Source organism: Gallus gallus, chromosome 3 (assembly GCF_016699485.2).
Source record: "Gallus gallus isolate bGalGal1 chromosome 3, bGalGal1.mat.broiler.GRCg7b, whole genome shotgun sequence".
Classification (NCBI taxonomy): Eukaryota; Metazoa; Chordata; class Aves; order Galliformes; family Phasianidae; genus Gallus; species Gallus gallus.
In genome coordinates this window covers 8,932,727-8,950,458 of record NC_052534.1, presented here as the reverse complement: position 1 = coordinate 8,950,458, position 17,732 = coordinate 8,932,727, and the positions used below count along the sequence as shown (strand labels likewise).

General features: G+C 41.0%; 1 long non-coding RNA gene across 1 annotated transcript in view; it reads left to right on the top strand.

The window, feature by feature from the left end:
- LOC107052015 overlaps positions 1-17,732 on the top strand; it is a 39,805-nt gene that overhangs the window by 7,147 nt on the left and 14,926 nt on the right. Inside the window, exons 2-3 of the long non-coding RNA XR_005859064.2 lie at positions 3,745-3,837; positions 8,360-8,491. This is a non-coding gene — a long non-coding RNA (uncharacterized LOC107052015). The remainder of the gene's footprint in view (positions 1-3,744; positions 3,838-8,359; positions 8,492-17,732) is intronic.

Here is a 17,732-nt window from a genome sequence, read left to right as displayed (position 1 = left end):
TTAAATTTCCATGTAATGCTGGGGATTTGGAAACTGGGATTTCACGGAAAGCATCGTCTATTATGAATTTCACAGACAAGCAAAAAACAAAGCAAACTTGGGAATGAGAGTCAGGCGGAGCCTCGTTGCATGCAGAAACACAGAGCTATGCATTTTTCTACACGTTAAGGATTTTATGACCATGCTCCAGATTATTGTCAGGGGAAAGAAGAAAACCAACCAACTGCTTCTCTACAAGAGGTTGGTTAAAAAGTGGTCAGAGTGGTTAACAATAAGAGGTCAGACAAACAAGTTCAAAAAGGGAACATTAGCCCAATATGATTAAGTGAGAAAAAGACAAAAGGAGAAGACGAGGATCAGAGTGGGGGAGAGAAAAAGAAAAATGGTTGAAAAGGAGGCAAGAAATCAGTGGGAGCTGGAGAAAAAAAGAACCTAAAGAAAAGTGCGGCTGTATCTGTGTCGGGAGTGCATGTGGAGCCATTCTGAAGAAACACCCCACGTCTCAGCCCCACCAGCAGCTCCATGCCCTAGAAGCAGCTGCAAGTCTCCAACTGCACATGAATCCCTTTGCCTTTTTGCCAGCTCTACTACCTGAAACGAAGATCTTCATGACTTACTCTAGAAATAGCTTCAGAATTTGCTAAGTGAGACAGATTTATTTATTATTGGTTTGTTTTTATTTAAAAGGACTGTTTATTTTTCTCTCATAGCCCAAGTATAAAATACTGGTGAGGACCGGTAAAACCATCCTGCTTGCTGCAGTAGAGGGAGCCCCATCATTGCCATCCGTAATCCACTGTCCATAATGCACTTAACCTTCCTCCTCAGTTAACATGGCTCCGGAAGCAAGTACTCACTCGTGCTTGGACAGAAAACGATCTCTAGAAAGAAAAATGTATGCTGAATGTTCAGATCTCCTCCACTGCTGCAAAGGACTTCGTTATTTCACTGATTACAAAAATCAGAGCTGTCCAAATAAGAGACGTAATGAAAGTCGGTGCACAGGATCCCTTTGCTCTGTTAGATGGTCGTGGGCCACTTTGGCTAATCCACCAGAGTAGATATGTTTTCAACTGCTTTCCAGCAATGTAAAGTTTACCTAAATATGCATTCTGCCTTGACCAAAGCACCAACGAAAAAGCTGTAATTGTGAGAATATGACATGTTTTATGTTGGTTTCCTGTTAGCGATTATTTGTAAATCTCCCATTAATATGATGATGTTTGCTAGAACACCGGGTAGCTCTGTGTAGTTTATGCAGCAAGATAAACTGAAATAAATAATCTAATTAAAGAAACTGTTTCTAACTGCAGCTGCTAATGGATTAGCACCACCATGAGTGGTCTTTGGATGTACCTGAGATGCGTTAATGCAATCTTAATCATGGCTGTTACAACAGACAAAACAAATAAAACGCTATTTAGTCTCCTGCTGAATCCTAACCTGATAGAATTAGGATCATTTTCAGAGGAAAAAAAAAAAAAAAACAACAACCAAGGGACAGATTTCTAAGGATGTTTCAAGGTCAAAGGATTTTTAAAGGCAGGTCATGTTGTGCTTTCTCATATCTGTGCATGCTCAGAGGGCTTCAGTGAAGTCTTCCTACTCATTTCAGGACATAGATAAAGCTTACACATATTGCTCACATGTTTTTAAGTCATACCTGAAGCAGCTTTCCTAGAGTTTGTTTTACTGCCTGGAAATCTGATTTGTATTGCTATCCAAGGCCTATAGGAAATGGGTTTTCCTAATGTTAAAAGTATCCAATTCATTCTACAGATGACAAGCTGACAAAGCTGAAGTAATTGTTGCAAGTTATATCAGTTGGGCCCAGAATGGTTATTCTACTTTCCAAGGGAAAATAAAAAATACATATATTTTAAGCAATGCAACAAAAACAAAATATAATTGTATACGAGGTGGTATATCATGTGTGTAAATGAAGAGCTTCAAGTCACTTCGAGCCACCCTGCAGTTCCAGCACATAATGCGTTTGTTTATGCTCTCATGACACTCTTATTATTTTAAAGTCTTTACTAGCTTTATGTTAAACCCCTTTTACAATAAATTATTGCTAGGAAGCCATTATAATTTTAAGATCCTCTACAAAATGTTACAAATAATTCTTCCTTTTACTCTCCTACATAATGTATTTAGACTACAAGATCTAGCTAGAGTGATTGCATTTTACTTTGCCTTTCCAAGAGCAGTTGTTACATTAAAATAAGAGTAATATTTTGTAATATTGCAGATTCTTTTTTTTTTTTTAATTTGTATTGTACAACATATCTCTAAGATTCTGTGAGGTAAATCAGAGCTCCCATACCAACAACAAAAGTAGTTCTATTAAGTAAAAGCTAGACAGTTAAGTGATTATTCATTCTGAAATACAGCAGAAAGTAACAGAAAAGAAATGAAACTGGGAGAAATTTTCTCTGACTCATGAATGATATCCCTTTGGTTTGCAAGGCAGCACATCAATAGTGCACTATTAAATTTGGAAGAGTACATCACTGGCATGTAAATGTCACAGAATCACAGAATGGCCCGGGTTGGAAGGGACTTCAAGGATCATGAAGCTCCAACTCCCCCACCACAGGCAGGGCCACCAACCTCCCCATTTAATACTAGACCAGGCTGCCCAGGGCCCCATCCAACCTGGCCTTGAACACCTCCAGGAATGGGGCATCCACAACGCTCTGAGCAGCCTGTTCCAGCACCTCACCACTCTCCTTGTAAAGAACTTCCCCTGACATCCAACCTAAATCTTCCCTCCTTCGACTTAAAACCATTTCCCCTTGTCCTACTGTTACCCTTTCAAAGAGTTGACTCCCCATGTCCATGAGGGATGTGGTCAGATCGTTACTTACAGTCTTTTGAAAAAGGAATTCATAAGTAGTTGATGGTTTCCTACCAGATTTACTCTCACAAAACAATTTTGCTTTTAAGAAGGCTGATATCTAAATGACAATTACTGCAAATTAACTGGTTAGATTTTCATTTGCATCAGCTTAAAAGTATGGAAACAGTGTGAGTGGTATGTCAGTAAGTGTGTGAGAAGAAAGCAGTTTCAAAGTCTGATTTTATATAGTTTCAAGAGGAAGAAGTGTGAATTACTCTCAAACAAGACTTACATGTGCATTTGATTTATTCTCTGTGCATTCATTTGCAGTATTCTATTTTCATATGCAGTCAAGTATGCATGATTCTGCAGTATATCTAATATTGTTTAAAGTTGAACACTGAGAGATTTAAATATAAATTAAGTTGAAACATTTCATACAATTCATTCATTTGTGGATAAGACAATTTGGGATCAAAAGGTCCACCTTGCAAATTCATACAGGAATTTGGCCAGTAAATTTCAGCCACCAATATAGAAAAATCCCCTAAGATGTGAAGATTGTTTCAACATAATGCTTCATAATGAGAAGTACCACTTTTACATTTTAAAATAATGCTTTATTTAAAACCAAGTTAACTATTTAAGATGACATGACAGTATATGGAAATCTAACAACTAATTTCAAGACCATTTAGTTTGACTTAACGTTGTTATTTTCTGTTCTGATGAAACCACAGAATTTTCTTTTGAGTAGACCTAAAACAATCAGCTTTTACAAGTTAAGTATTTGTTCAGCTTCTGTATTCATTTATTAATATGCCACCTAAGAAAATGCTCTGGATTATTGATATACAAAATGCACCTTAAATTAGACTCAATCACTTACCTTCTGTTGGCAGATATGTTACATGGAATGGGAACCTGGACTACCTCTTGCACAAAGCTGCTGAGGAAAAGCATACGACTTAGAGATGCTTCCAAGTTTTCATACGGTAAGTTGATACGCTGATGATTTAGAAGGACAAGGAGGACTTCATGAATTACAGAGAGATTGCTGGCAGACATCATACAGTTGGCTTTTCAAAAATTCTTCAAAAATACTCTTCACCAAAAACTATTAAAGAAGTTAAATTCCCATGGGATTGGAGGATAGGTCATTTTATGGCCTCATGGTAGAATAAGGAGCAAAAGTAAAGGTGTAACTGTCACTTTTCAAGGTGGTGAAGTAAACAGTAATGTCTGGATGTCAGACTGGTTTCATCCAACATTTTCACCGGTGATCCTGCAAAAGGCAGGAGTCATTAAAATCTCAAAATCCGGAAATTAGTTGTCAAAAGATGCATTGATGATGAGGAAATGATGAGGAGTCAGGAAGGTGCCAGATGCACTCCAGTGCAGATATAAGTATAGCTGCATGTTAGAGGTCTTATAGTCACACTTACATGACATTGAATGTGGAACAGGCTGAGTACTCAGAAAAGGTTTCTTGTAATCATCACTGGGAGGTCACTGAAGTCGTTGGCTCAGAGTACAGCAGCAGCAGCTGGAATAGTAAAAAACCACCATCAGATCAAGTCCAAGTATGGATAGCACATCCAGGCCACCATGAGGGACCGCAGCAAACCCACAGCTTGCAACTTGTGTGCAGGCAGATCTGATCCCACAGGCTTGTAGAAAACTATGGAAAAATACTAGGGTTTATGATGAAAAATACATGCCAAAGGCTTGGACATCTAACATACCTTGCTTTTCCACTGTAAGGCATTTTGTGAAATTTCTGGAGCAGGAAGTCAAAAACACCACTGCCAACTCCGCAGCCATGGGGTGCGCTCCCAAGATAGTCTGACAGTCTCGTTGTTCCATTCACAACGTTGGGATTATGGGATTCCTCTGGGAAGGACTGACTTGATGCTAAGTGCCCTCTCGAAGTTCCATTGTTTCCCCACAGAAACAGGTACCACTGAGAACATCTCAGTTGTAAGGCTTCCTCCTTCACTCTCCCTCAGTGATGCAGTACAGTACCCTCATTCACACTGTGCTGAGTGAAGTGAGGGATTTCTTTGTTCACAAGGCTGTGACATCCACGCTCAGGCAGACACAAGCCAGGATTATTTGGCTGAATGGAGCTACAGCTTAGGATGGAAGTACTGATCAGCAAAAGCACTGAGGAGTGCCTCTTAGAGCATGAAAAATTAGAAAAAACAAAACCTTGTCCCCAAATCATACTCAGACTCACCAGCAGCCTCTGCAGCACAGATCATTATCAAAAGCTCCTCACTTATAAGCAAACAACTGCATATTGCATTCACTCCATTTCCAAGTGCCCTCAAAACCTGCTGTAGATAGATTACTGTAGCTCCACTGATAAATAGTGCAGACTTTTCCTATTTCTCCAAACTGATGCACCACCTCTTTTTTTTTCTTTCTTTTTTTTTTTTAAACACTTTTTATGATTCACATTCTCCCCTTAGTCACAGCAGTAAACACCTAATGTCACTGGGCTTACAGAGATCCACTGCTCTGAAATGCTCCCCTGGCAGCTGAGCTGGGTTGCCAGGGTTGCTGTCAGCAGCTAGCCCTGGGATAGATGCAGTATTACTGGCTTCAGAGCCATTGGCAGCACACTGAATGACTCAGTATAGTCAAGAGCCTCAGCTACCACAACAAATCTGCGTGGTCAGCAATGCCCTCAGATGCTGAGAGGTCACAACACTGGGGAGGCAGGAGAGGAGCAGCTCCAACAGCTCGCGCTGGAGACGCAGCAGGGAATCTGGTTGAGGCCAGTGCTGCTGATTCCCCCCCCTTCTACTTGGTGTAAGCAAGCAGAAAGACATTTACTGTTTGTCAATGTATTCTTTTCGTTAGTTAAAATAAAATTCTGAGTGCCTGTCTCTTCTTTAAACTCCCCTTCTTCAGAAATAGTAACCACAAAAATGGAGCTAATGAGAAGGAAGCAAAAATAAGTAGAAATGCATAAACATACACATTTAGTTCGCTTCACATTTATAAGTCAGAATGCTTTCTCATGACTACTTTTGATTCTGTTTTCTCTTAAAACCCCATCGAGGTTTTCTTTAATCTGCAAGCCAAGAGTATGCCGAAGGTGATGTTAAGTTCAGCATGGGACATAGTGACCCTCAGTGACAAGCCATGGTGACTTCTAGTAAACCAGTAATGGGCATTGTTTTAGTCCCTTGAGAACATACTGTCCAACTACAAATACTCAAACCAACTACTGCTAGCTCATTAGCAGCCAGTCGATTAAAACAGCTTTGCCCAGAGAGGAAAGCAAGCTCAAAGCTTTCACTAATAGCAAAAATACTTACATGATAACAGTTGAAAATAGTAACCAATATCAAAAGGCCAGATGATGCTTCCAGTTAGAGCACATAAATGCAACCAGAAGATGGAAACAAGCCAGTTTTATAAACTGAGAGTAAAGCAGGCTGATAACATTTTAGCCCAAAGGGAACAATAGGCTTTATTAATTCTGGTTTTCTACAGAGTCCCAGCTATTTTCTGCTTCTAGCTCTAACTACTTAACTGCTAAACACAGCTTCCTGACAGATTCAGCTCCTTCCCTCATCCCTGTGTGTACTTCCAGGGCTCTTTGCACCAAAAAAAAAAAAAAAAAATAATAGTACTTTATCAAGCTATGCAACGTTGATGAATGTTCAACATTACTTTGTATTAGGTCGATTTTTACATCCCCTTACTACACATTCACAGTACAGGATGGATGGAGTAAGAGAATTCAAAGCTGGTATGTATTGCCAACAAGATCCCATTGTTCTCTACTCAGAGCCTTTTGTTGTAGTCCTACTAATCCAGCGAAAGCAACAGGAGAAAAGGGAACCTTTTCGCTTTGTAAGAGAGGAGGCAAGAGCAGCGGGATAACTTGTAACAGCTATGTTAATTTGCAGGCACATTGACTCAGTGAGTTGGTAGCGCTTGCCACAGTTCCTGGCTTGTCATTGTTTCTGCAAGGCTGGTTGTCATAGCTTCACTGGGACCCTGGATTCAGGGATGAATGCCAGATGAAAATGCATTTTGAAGCTCATGCTCTTTAGGGCACATTTCAGTCTCCCAGACATACCACATTCCATCAATTTCATATTTAAAGAGTTTCTTCTTCCCTTAAAGCTATTAACAAAGGCAAGCTTACCCATTTCTTTCTTATGGAAACTTGGATTCTGATATAATCATATGGTACTGTGAGCTGAAGCCCCAAAGAAGTGTATTATGTAATCGTGGCTGTAAAATTACTGAAGGATTTACAATATTCCCTAAATGTTGCCGCAGAGGAGCAGCAGTACCAGCCTAAGAGCTAACATTATTGTAAGTCATCTAAAGAGTACAGATTGCAAACCTGGGTAAAATCTCCCTTGTGCATTGCACTGTGTCAGCTTTGCATTTGAAGAAGAAGCTTTAAAGAAACAATTCTCATCTACAGTAAACCTCTGATACTGCTATTTTGCTGTCTGCTAAGAAGGAATTACTGTCTAGGCCTTTAAAGAGCTTAACTCATAATGTGGGTCAAGATATGCTGCTCTACCTTTGCAAAAATAATTGAGAAACACAGTTATTATCCAATCTACACGTCAGAGCAAGGAAATAAATGCAGGTAGCACAAATTACTCAACCACTGAGTCCAGTCACATACCTTAAAGGCTGCATTTTATACTAGGGAACATTGGGAGCGAGGGGTTTTTTTGTGTGTGTGTGTGTGGTAGGACTGTGTCCTCATGAAGATTTCACCAGTCAGAAGGAAGCCTTCACTGGTTGGATTTGCTAGGCTCATATTCTCTGAAGAGAATTTGCATGGCACCACGATAAAGCAGGATTTCCTATTTGGATGTAGTTGGATCTATGATGGAAATAAATAATGGAGGGGGAAAAAAAAGAGACATCATGCACAAACATAAAGCAACAGAAGTTGTGCAGGTCCTGTGTGTTTTTCCTCTTCTAGGTGACAATAATATCCCTGACAGCAAATACACATGCCCACCCCTCAGCCTCTCCTCCACATCTGCTTCCTGCTCCAAGTTCCCTCCCTTTCTGGATTTTCTACCGATTATCAGGTGTTGCTTTTTCTTTCCTAATTAAAAAAAAAGTCTTACACAAAGCTAACCTACCTCACATCTTCACAAAGAAACTGAAGGACTGTTGGGATCTTTTAGGAAATTATGAAAAATGGCTTTGATAGCTAAAATGTAATTGCAACATAATACTTGCTTGCCTCGTGTCTTTCCAAGGACATACTTCACAGATGCGATTCAATACATTAAACATATCTTTCCAAGGAAAGAAGAAAACACTTTGAAACTGGAGTAAAAAGAAAAAGTGATGTTTTCTCTCACTAGCCTCCATCTTGACAGGTTTCCCATGCAGAAGCTGAGGTCAATGAGATATACCTACTATTTGTTGCACTGAGTCTGCATGGGTTTGCTTCAACACAGTGATTTCCTGGGTGTGAAGAACAGTTTTATTTTCTCTTTCCATGATTTTTTCCAGGACTGAACAGGATTCGGTGCAGAACCCACAGATGTGGATTTACCAGAGGGCTCACAGAAGGTGATTCCAGCAGATGCCAGCTATGAGCCTCCTGCTATTGTAAGGCCGTACAGCCAAGGAGTGCTGAGTCAGGTATGTTTGAGTATTTTCTCCTGCTAACTGCCAAAAGTATTTTTAATAGTATGCCTCTCTGGCCCTGCCAACTTTGTTCTTAGTAAAACCCTAATAAGTGCTGGCTATTGCTCTGGGATGGAGGTTTCTACCTTCAGGCTCACTCTGCTTGTCTGCTAGAGCCTGACTACAGGGAAATATGCTGTGCTATCTGCATGGCAGGTTGACAGCTTTTCAAGCACTTCTTGAGCTCAATTCAGACAGAGTTCACCCATGGGACTGCCTACGCTGCTCCTGCCAGCCAGGAGGATCCAGCACATTTGCTGTATCCCAGGCCAGCTCTCACTTAGGTCCTCATCACCTGCACATTGAAGTCCTACTGCTTTCCCCTGGGTAGGAAAATGGTAAGGCCACATCCAAAACAGAGTGAGGAAAGTATGCACTGTGCACCCAGGAGCTAGGTATCAGGAGGAGGCAGATCTGTTAGAATGCCTGTAACTCCTGCTGCTGCCCATCCAGCAGGCTGAGCAAGGGCAGCGGAAAAGTGGGAACAGCTGGGGACCAGAAGGAGGGAGGGGAGAAGTGAGGAAAGAAAGTGATGTGGAAGTACCACATCTTCTTCCCCCCAGTCAGATCCTGTATGCAAATATCATCCATTCTCCCATCTCCTCACTGCAGGAGAAAGCAGAGTGGCTGTGGCATACTCAGCCTGCACTGCTAACACGTGGCATTGCTTTTCCCCTTCCTTCCACGTTCATTCAAGCTCAATCCCAGGATGGGTTGAGGGACACAACTGGATGGAGCCTAAGGCAACAAAAATTTCTTTCCATCTTCTTGTCCCAGCTATTTCATGATGCCTGGGTGTCATACATGGTTCAAGAAATGTGGGAACTTGTAAATGACCACAGTTACTGGCTTAACACATAGAAGCGATCATTATGGGCAGACACCTCAACTGTATTAGGTGGGCCAACTGGAAGCTGTGAGATCAGAAACTATCCAAGGAACAAGACAGAGACCTGGGGCTCCCCTGGGCAGAATGCTCAGAAAAACAACTCACGAAGCAGCCAACAAATAAGCATTTTATCTTACTTAAATTGAGACAGGGTGTTACAACCGCAACCAAGTTCCATTTAGAGTTTGAGCTGTTTTATAACCTCAATTAAAATAATGAGAGGACTGGCACTCTAACTGTACTCCTCTGACCCTGAAACTGTGTTGATGCAGAACTTTCCGCCCACAAATTTCCAAACCCTACTTGAAATACAGCCATGGGAATTGGGTAAGGCAGAACTGTACCAAATAGGTTATTTCCCTATTATCATTTCTTTGATATAATCCTGATCTTATGCATCTACCTTTCTTTAACACATTATTTTAATTCTGTATTCAGTCATATATGGGCATATACTTGTGCAGCACATGACTGCCAATGTCACACCAGTATTAGATTGCTCTTTGTTTCCCCATTCTGCTGCATGAGTACACAGTACTTTTTGTTACTGAATTACTATAATATTACTATATATAATATATACTAGCATATGCTACATAACATATATTACTATAATAATTTTGTATTATTACTATTAAAAAATCTTTGGAGATAATAGTTTTCTTCAGACTTCACTTATGGAACTTCTTTTCAAAGAAACACTGACCTTCGACTGCACTCAGTGCTTCTGTGTGATGGAGCACTGGCTGCAACAACAAGCTCTTTGTCTGCCTCTTAAATCCCTCTGGATAAAGTAAAGAGTTAGGTATGTCACGTCAGGGAAGATGACACTGACATGAAACACGGAGCTCTGAAAAGAGGCACAGGACCCTTCAAGCTTTTCTGTTTGTTTCTTTGTTCCTTTGCTTGGCTGCATCCTCAGTAAATAGGACAAGCTATATCCAGCTTGTTAGAAGTGCCTCTTCTAACTGTATTTTTCCATACTGTAGCAGTTACATCATTGACTATAACTTCTATGCAGCTAAAAGATGGAGACACACAAGGCAGGCAAATGCAACTTTTGAGCAAATGAGTTACTTCCATTCAGCGCACATGTAGGAGTGACTGTGTTTTCCCACAACTGCATTATGCTAATCAGTAAACAATACATTGAAGAAGCTTGAATTTAACTTCAGGGTAAAAATGAAATCATAGAATCAGAGGATAGCTTGGGTTGAAAGGGACCACAAAGCCCACCCAGCACCAACCCCTGCCATGTGCAGGGCTGCCCCCCACCAGCTCAGTCTGCCCAGGGCCTATCCAACCTGACCTTGGGCACCCACAGCTTTCTGGACAAATGGATGTATACAGCCCCTCAGATCCCACCAAGGCAAGTAACAGAGCTGGGCTGCTCTGTTTATTGCTTTAGATTTCCTTGTGAATTTGGCATCTAGAGAGCTCTTCTGAGAAGTGGTTTTTCAACACAGGCTCATGATCTTGTTTTATTTTGTATAATATAGTAAAGAAGAGAGACTCTTTCATATTTAAAATGGAAAAGTTACTGATCTCTCTACAGGTTTTGTCAAAACAGTTAATTACAGAGCTGCTTAGACATTGCTCTGAGGTCGTTTCTATCATACATAAAGCATTATTGATTCACTGATGAACATGTATTCAGAAAGAGAAGCTTGGCAAGTTTCACTAACAAACAGGCAGTGCAACAGGCTTAGCAGGACTGCACTTATAATATCAACTGATATTCAATTAAGAGAAAAAAATGCTAGGAAGATTTTGCTAATTTCTCTGAACTATGCTCATTAATGAGCTGCCCCTGCATGTCCAGACATAGGTTATGTTTTGATGTCCTGCCTTAGTGATAGCTGGCAAGTTGGTTCATTAACCATCAAAAACAGAAGAAGCACTTAAAGCAAGATGCTGACAAGTTGCTTTGTTGCAGTTAATACTGTAGTCATAGTAGACAAGAGCTGATAGTCATTCTTTGCTGTGATGGCACAGATCTGGTATCAGTTTTCCTTGATTACATGAGATTTATGGCATCACAAATTGAAGCATTAGAGCCTGCTTCAATACCTTTATACATATTATGAAGCAGTCCTGTAAAAAGTAAATATTTTGGATAAAACTATTTGAAGTGAAAAAACAGGATCAGGGTTTTATGCTCCCAGTTGGCACATGTATGCCCTGTTGTAAAAGAATAAAGTCACCTAGCACTCCCCTGGGGCTTTAAATGAAAGATCTGAACATCTAACTTTTTTAAAACCTCAAACTATAGAGGTCTCCAAATCAGTATGTTCATTTGACATGCAGAGATCTTGACTTGAAAGGTCACCAGGTAGCACTGAATCATAATCTATTCCAGAGAACTAAGAGATAAGAGAGAAAGACGAGCCTATCTTTAGCTTTGAAATCTGTGACCATTGTATCATCAGGCCAAATGAAGTTGATCAAGAGCCTGAAAGGTAAGAGCATCTATCCTTATGCATCTTTAGAAACAGTACAAGCCAAGATCTTGAAGCCTCAAAAGATGTTAATCCTACCTTCAACTACAAGATTTACTAAAGCCTGTGGTAAAGAACTTAGATCAATTTCTCTTGACAACACACAATTCTATCACTTCTTATATTTATCATTAATTTACAGGTAGTGCAGCACAGAATAGGCAATTTAGGACAGGAGCAATGCAATCATTGTGCAATAAGTCCATGTGAATCTGTACACCCATTAGGAGTTTTTATATGGCTAAAGAGTTGTAAAATTAGGCTGCTGTAAGTAGCTAAAGATAGCCGAGCCACTGAGATTCTGCCATTCCAGGCTCCCAGCCTATATCTAACTGCTTAAGCACATCTATCTGTGTATAAGGCTGTATATAGGACACTTTGGAAGAAAGGCTAATTAAAAAAGGCTTGAGCAGAATGACAGCTGAAGTCATTTTGGATTTTGCAATATGTCAAATTCATTTCCCAGAACGGTTTGGTCCCCTGCACTTTCACTCCCTCCCCTGCGTAGACATATTCAATGCATCAATCAAAGAGAATTTTCCCAGGGAGGTTTAGCTGGAAAAGTGCATTCCCTTCAGCTGGAAGACTAGATTCAATGCATGAGTGCAATTGCTGATCTCTGCTCTACTTGGAGTAAATCTACATAAAGGGGATGTCTCTGGTTTATTGACTAGACTGACTTGGAGAACTCCATTCTTAAACAACACCTGCAGCAGTATTGAATAGACACAGCTTTTCGAAAGGCTTACAGAAGGTATTTTCCCCCTTCACTGGGGCAGTGTGAACCCCTGGTGTGCTCAGAAAATACAGATTAGAAGAAAAACTTGAAAAGAAATATTGCCTATCAGGAGTCTCCATGTTGTCCTGCATCATGGAAACGCCACCAACAGATTTCACCAGGAAAACATCTGTAATGAACGTGGCAACTGCAGGAATTATTGGTCAGAAAAAAGATAAAACAATGCCAGCAGTATTAAGCTGTGGGAAAACAGGATTCGTGGTTGTCTACACTGGATCAAAATTATGCAGAATTCTTTTGTTTCTTCCTACATCCATAGTGTAATACAATCATTAGTTTTTCCAACTATTAGCACTACAGTAATCCTCCATATTGCTGGAGCCTTTCTCTAACAGCACAGTAATATATCTCATGTGGCTTTTCTCATCAGCTCTCACTTCTATTGGTAGAACATTTTACTAGATTCCCCAGCAAACCAAATACTTCTAAACAAGTTTTTCATACCTCCATTTCTTCGTACCATATACAAGACATAAATCATTTCCATTACCTGGCAGACACTTCCAGTTACTTCTTTCCCTTGTTAGTCTGTTTAGCATCACAGCAGTTACTGGCATTCCGCCAGACTATTTGAGATTTTATGTTTTATAAGAACTTAGGCTTATAATGCACAGAAAGGCACTAGCTGCCCACCAGCTGTTATTTGTGTAACAGACAGGCAGCGTGTGCATGGCAGCAGCAAGGCATTCTGATGCTAGATAATCTTTGGTCCCCAGTACAAGTGCTGAGAGGTATCTGCAACAGATGCTACATGGATGTCTTTAGCCACAGCATAGTTATGATCTGGCTTTGTCCTGAGCAGGGATCCTGTGCTTCCTTGAGGTTCCATTGTGTTCAAAGCACAACACAGACAGGAGCAAGTACACTAACATACAAGTTAACCAAGCAGATCTCATTCTTTGCCTCTCAGAGTTGTCCACAGGGACACATGTAAGTACAGTGTGGATACTCTCTAGTGAGAACAGGCACAAATGTTCCCATCACTGTATCTTTCATGGTCAGCAATGCTACAGATCATTTATGAGTGCTCTGTTAAAGGAAGTGACAGGTTAAAAAAAACCTGAGTTGCACAGTTGCAGATTGCTTTTGTTATAGACATAACTGCACAGAAAGAAACTAAAGACCTACAATAGACTGAGGGCTCCTCTAGCTCACACTTTTGCTGTAGAAAAAGAAATTCTTGCTATACTAACATCCTTCTAGAATTGTTCCAGTGTATCTACATACACAACCAACAAAGAAAGCCAGCTGTGAACATGCTATAGCACATGGACTTTTGCTGTGTTATTATATGTGGTTTTGTTTCCAGATTAAAATACATATGTAGTATAAATATATATACATAACTCCACACATCTATAATATAAATACATATGACAGCATTTTAAATCTGTTCAAGGAGAAAGTGAAAAATAACTCCAGTTTGTCTGGACATCCAGAAGCCCTGAGGATTTCAGGAGTACCAAAGGCTGAGGGTGTTTATAGACTAAACAACTGCAGCACTTGCATCAAATGAGAAAAGTAGTTTCCCTCCTTCAGAGTAACAGGTAAACAATAAAGCAAATTTAAGCAATACCATGGTAACAGTGTTTGGAGACAGCCTCAACGTTTATGTCATATAGCTGTGTGAACTTGTTAATAAAACATCTCTGCATATATCCTCCTCCCCCACCCCAGTAGAACACCACATGACTTTTGTCATCAGAAAGCATAATACCAGCAGTTCTACATCTGCTCTCAGGAACAAGAGGGATGCCAGTGTATTCAGATTACTGAATTAACTTTGGAAACTGAAGTTCTGTACTAAGCAGAAGAGATCTGACCCTTACTTAGAAAAAGAGGATTGTTTTCCTGTCACAACTCTGAAAAATGAAACTCACCCCTACTGTTTATCCTTTCAGCATTTTCTTTCAGAATTTGAATTTTTTCCAGTTCAGAGCAGCAATATGCTTTTCAGAGAGTCTCTGTTCAAGGCTGGTTTCCTTCCCAGACACAACACCACTGCAACTGTGCTGCAGTACTGCTAATATCATAGGCTTAAGTCACTTCAGCTCCCAGTTTACCTTTTTTCTTTATCGTAAACTCACCATCTTTCAGAGCAGGCACTGCTCCTTCCCAGGAGCTCTCTTGCTGGGTGGGAGAAGACCCTGCCCCATCACATCCCCCTCTAGGCCTTACATGCACACTTCTGTCCTCCACCTGCCTCAGGTCTGTTTGCTTCCCTTGCACTCCCCTCCTGCTGTTTATTTCTTCATTGTGAGCTACTGTAGCCCTGGCCACAAGCCTTTCTGTGGGGCTGCACTTCATTGATTTGAAATTCTGATTTGATTCTCTCCTCTGGGAGAATGGTGGTTGCTTATGTCAGGGGATTTTGTTTCTACTGCTCTGTAAAGCTTAGTGCTAAGCCTCAGCAAGGAGTGTGAAGATATGCCACCTCCACGCACACGGAGCACCAAATGTGTGTTCCTTAAACACACCAACGAGCTCAGGAAACAGCTGCAGAGAGCTGATTGCAGAACCCAGCCTGGCTAAATGAACAGCCACTACCTGACACAAGCTCTTCCCCAGTTGACAAAGGCAATCTAAGCCTACTACATTCGGTTCCAATGGCAGCTCAGACACAAGAAATTTAATTCAGGCACGCTATAAATGGCACTACATGCTCATTCTTTATCTTGGTCTTCAATCTGTTCCTCCAGTAAAGCCTTGGAAATATTTATTTCACTGCTATATTAAGCAAAGACGACGATATGTGCAGGCTCATGAGTCTATATGCATGCTATTTTATCACACTGCAAGCTCTGTCTAAAGTGACATTTTCCACAGTATCCTGGACTGCAGAAGAAAACAATGTGTGTGTAGGCCATGTATGGTTTCCAAGGAAAGTACAGTTCCCTACATCAGTGCCATCTTTGATATTTTCCTGAGGCTTTTGGATTAAATACAGCCAGCCTTGCTGTGAAACTGCCCCGCTCTGGGCTTTTTCATATTTAAATGTTACAGAGAGATCCAAGATGTAATAAACCTATTTCATGGCCCCCACAAGGTCAACTGTATTTTACAGCATGTATAAAAATTCAGAAAAGTCTTAAACAGACTTCTCATCCTGCTAGGATCAAACCCAGCTGTAGGTGCATGCTACATAGAATAGAATCATAAAGCCTGGAAAAGATCATCATATCTAACCATCAACCCATCCCCACCATGTCTGCTGACCACATCCCTCAGTGCCACATCTCCACGGTTCTTGAACACCTCCAGGGACAGTGACTCCACCACCTTCCTGGGCAGCCTGTGCCACTGCCTCACGCGCTTCTGGATAATAGATGTTCCAGAATATCCAACCTGAACCTCTCTGGTGCAGCTTGAGGTCATCACCTCTCTTCCTATCACTGTTCCCTGCGAGAAGAGGCCAACCCTTACCTAAAGACCTAACCCCACCTTAGGGAATGTACAGCTTTGACCTCATTCACAATAGGCAGTGGTGCCCTTGGCTCAGGAGGGCAGCAAACTCCCTGGTGCACTGAGAGAGAAGAGAAAGAACATACTGCTTTCCTAATATGTCCTGCTAAGGGGCACCACAGCAACACACTCTGTGCACCTCACTGCCAGCCAAATGGACTCAGAGCACAGGACTGGGAAGCCTCTGCAGCATCAGAGGAAGCGGGATGCCTGCTGCTTAACTCACCCATCCCCTTTCACAGTTCCAACTCCTGCTTCCCAGACAGCTGGTGAGAGTACCTCCCTGAAGCAATTAGCTGCACTGCTGGGTTCCAGCCTTCCACATCAACTGTTTCTAATCATTTACACACCTACAACCAAGGAAGCAGTAGTTCTGGCTGATAACTCCTTTGTAGCTGCGTAAGCATGTTTGTAGAATCTATCATAAACCAGAATTCAACACTGGGAGTTGGAACCTGACAGTCTTTAAGGTCTCTTCCAGCCCAATCCATTCCATGATCCTGTGATCTTAGCACTAAGCATCTCTAAAACAAGAGCTTCTAGAAAACTACATTGCCAATACCTGCAAATAAACCACAGAAGTGCTCAACAGAAAGCAACCCACTTTTTTTGTAGGTAGATGGGGAGAATGCATATCACACAGCAGTAACAAGGCACTCGAGAATTTATCTGTAATCAGTGCCAGAATAGAGCTACAGATGTATTTGTCTTCCTCTGGAAGAGACTGTGTTTGCCAAATAAAAAAAATAAATGTGCTATGCTAATGCATCAAGACAGTGTTAGATACAGCTTCATAAAATATGGATTTTTATATTTGTAAATGTCCTGCAAAAGAATTTTCCAATCAGCAGTATTCAGTAAAAATACTGGCTGAGCTCTTATGGTTGTGATTTGTACAGGGAAAGATGTTTTATCATCCAGATAACACTGAACAACACTGAAGTCCAAAAGCTCCCTGAAAATTGAAGTATTCTTAGAATGGTTTCGTTGTTATTTTCAATCCTGCTGTACTTCCAGAAAGGAAAGAAAGAAGCAAAATGAAGTGACCTGTGCTATCCCAAATCCACTGACCGGGCAGCTGCCTGTTCTCCCCAGGAGAAATCAGACTCAAGCAGAACCAGGGCAGACAGCAAACCATTACAGAAAGTGCATCCTTCAGAAAACTCATTTCAAGAAGCACTGTGTGGTGGGAGGGAACATGCAGAATTTTAGAGCAACCAGAGGCACATGGCAACTAAGTTTAAACATACATTGCTGATATCAATAGCTCTTAAGAGCAGCAGAGAACTCCCAAAAACGCAGAGCCATGAAAATGCACTACAAGTTGAGGAACAGAATCAGAACTTCCATCAAGCATTCATGAGATCCTAAAAGCTACACAGCAATGCAGATTAGGATGGAACTGCTCACCAGGGTGTCCTGCAGTTATTCTTTGGGCATTTTAAGTGCAGACCGGGAAAATATTACCTTTGAGAAATGTTTTCACTTACTTTTAAGGCTTGTTGGCAGGTAAGTTTTAGAATGCTATGAACTCCTCATGTAGGTAAC